Source organism: Triticum dicoccoides, chromosome 3A, assembly GCF_002162155.2.
Source record: "Triticum dicoccoides isolate Atlit2015 ecotype Zavitan chromosome 3A, WEW_v2.0, whole genome shotgun sequence".
NCBI lineage: Eukaryota > Viridiplantae > Streptophyta > Magnoliopsida > Poales > Poaceae > Triticum > Triticum dicoccoides.
In genome coordinates, this window is record NC_041384.1 from 56,992,005 (window position 1) to 56,994,851 (window position 2,847).

Sequence of the window (2,847 nt, forward strand, 5' to 3'; positions counted from 1 at the left end):
TTTTACAGGTCGTCTGTTGTTTTTAACTTTTTTAGGTGGTTGTTAGTAGTCATTATTCTTTTCATATATCATAGTTATATAGTTTTTTTCACACACATATATATATAATCATTTTCTAAGGATGAAAATAGTAGTAAAGCCACTAGTTCTTGTATATCCTTCTTCTTTTTTCTTTATCCTCAAGTCTATGGTAGGTGGCCCCTCCTTTAACGTATCTTTTTCCAGAGAGCCGTTCTCATTTTTTGGTGGGTGTTGTTACTGTTTCAAATGAGATAGAAGCAGGGGAAGACAGGGGAGAGACGAGAGAAGGTCAAGCACGGGAGAAGTTTGAATGCCGGGCTCTCCTGTTTTTTCTTGACAACCCAAAACAAACAACCCAAAAAGGCCCACAACCCAAAAAGGCCCACAAGACAAAGGCCAACAACCCACAACTAACAAGGGAGAAGTTTCAACCCAATTGGGCTTTTCTATTTTTGTTTTGTGCGGGGGGAGAAAGGAGCCTGGCGATCGGGCTGGGACAAATAACAATGACGTCATCGCCACGTCATTCGACTGAGACCATTTTATTTTTCAGTCGAATGAGTTCCAGGTGCTCCCTTTATTTTTTGGCGCGCCGTGGCCGGTGGTGTCTGTCCGGGGCGTATGGAGCATGGCCAATGGCGCCGTACGTCTTGTCCCGGCCAGCTCTTCCAGGTGTTCATTTCACCCTCGATCCTGAGCGCCATGGGTCAGCGTCTCGGCCACTTGTTCGCTCCTCTCTCACGTCGCAGATCGAGTTGAACGGGCCGGTGAGACTGCCCTATCCGCTCCGTTTTCAGCGGGATTGCGTTGGCGCTCTGCCGCGAGCCTAGACAGAACGACTCGGCCGACAGTCCATTTTTCATTGGTGCGAAGCCACCGACCGGCGCCATGTACTGTAGTAGTGCTGTTCCTGACGCGTGGTACGTGAGACGTCGCCACTGGCCCAGTTGCGCGGTGCTAGGATCATGCATGCCTTGTTTAACACTTTGACCCTTGAGCATTCGTCTGTGCGAAGATACGGGGTTGTTGCACCGCGTACCACTAATCTTTTAACGCCAAACAGAGAGATTGTAAACGGTTTTCATGAATTTATAAGTCGATGCCCAGAGCCACCTGACGTCTCCGTGTTGTGATATGTACATCGATAGAAACAGCTAGCACTATCGGCTTGTCCATGAGAAAATCTCATCCTAGATTGGACTAAAATTTAAACACAAACTTTCAAATCAAAGATCCCAACGTTTATCCAGTTACACGTATATATGTTGACTAAAATGTCGCTGAAGCCATCTCAAGAAAAAAAATGTAGCTGAACTTCAAATCGAAACCAAGAAATATATTTCAGACCGTCTAACTATGGCTTCTAGTGAACCTCTGGTGATCGAACAAGTCGAGTCGGACAATAGGCCTACAGGGCCATACTGCAAACACGTATATGTATTGAATGGATATTAAAAACCAACAAATGGTTGGATGGTTAGACGGGTGGTTTATTTCTATTCCACTCTGGATGACTTGTTCAAAAAATGACCACAAGTTAAGTTAATTAACAAGGAAATATACAGATGCGTAGGTTGCATTCTTTTTTGTCAACCAAGATGGTGAATTAAGTATGGTCATTAGTTTTTTTTTTTTTTTTGCGGGAAAGGAACAAGTATGGTCATTAGTTAAGAGGGTATCGCGTCACTTCACTCGGAAACTTACATCGAGTGATTAAAGATAGGCTTTTGGGAACTGCATTTAGTTATGAGAAAAGTATACTTTTCGTCCCTCAACTCTTGGTGAAGTTTAGATTTGGTCCCTCAACTCCGAAACCGGACAACTTGCACCCCCAACTAACGAAACCGGACAAGGTTTGTCCCTGGTCTCAATTTTGACCGGTTTTGGTGCTGACTGACCCCGGTTTTGACCGGTTCCGACTAAAATTCGCGTAATTTTTTCATATCCGTAAACTTTTTAAAATTCACATACTCTTTTCAAATCCACATAGTTTTTCAAGGTCGTGCATTTTTTTCAAAAATAAACATACCTTTTTCAAATCTGTGAACTATTTTGAAATTTGTGTACTTTTTCAAATCCATGATTTTTTTAATTTGCGTAATTTTCTCAAATCAGTGTATTTTTTCAACTTCGTGTAATTTTATCGAATCCAAGTATTTTTTTTCAAATCCATCTGTTTTTTAAATTCGCGTACTTGTTTCAAATCCGCATACTTTTTAAAGTTCGTGTATTTTTTTCAAATCCGTGTTCCTTTCCAATCCATGAACTTTGTTTGAAATTCACATACTTGTTTCAAGTTGACATAAATTTTCAAATCCACACATTTTTTTCTAATTCGCGTAAAAGATATTCAAATCCGCATATGTTTTCAATTTCACATAAAATTTTCAAACCCAAAAAAATATACGTGAATAGGAATAAGTATGTCAATTTTTAAAAATTACATGAATTTTAAAAAACCACAGGAACTTTAAAGAAGTACATGGATTTAAAAAAAGTACGTGAACTTGGAAAAAGTACGCAGATTTGGAAAAGTACACAAATTTTTAAAAAGTTCACGTATTTGAAAAAAATACCCGAATTTGAAAACATTAAACGGACTTGGAAAAGGTATGCGAATTTGAGTCGGCACGGTCAAAACCGGGTTGGGACAGCACCAAAACCGGTCAAAACCGTGACCAGGGATGAATCTTGGCCGGTTTCAGTAGTTAAGGGCGCAAGTTGTCCGGTTTTAAAGTTGAGGGACCAAATCTAGACTTCGCCAAGAATTAAGGGATGAAAAGTATACTTTTCTCTTTAGTTATCTGGTTAGTGAGGGAAGCTTTT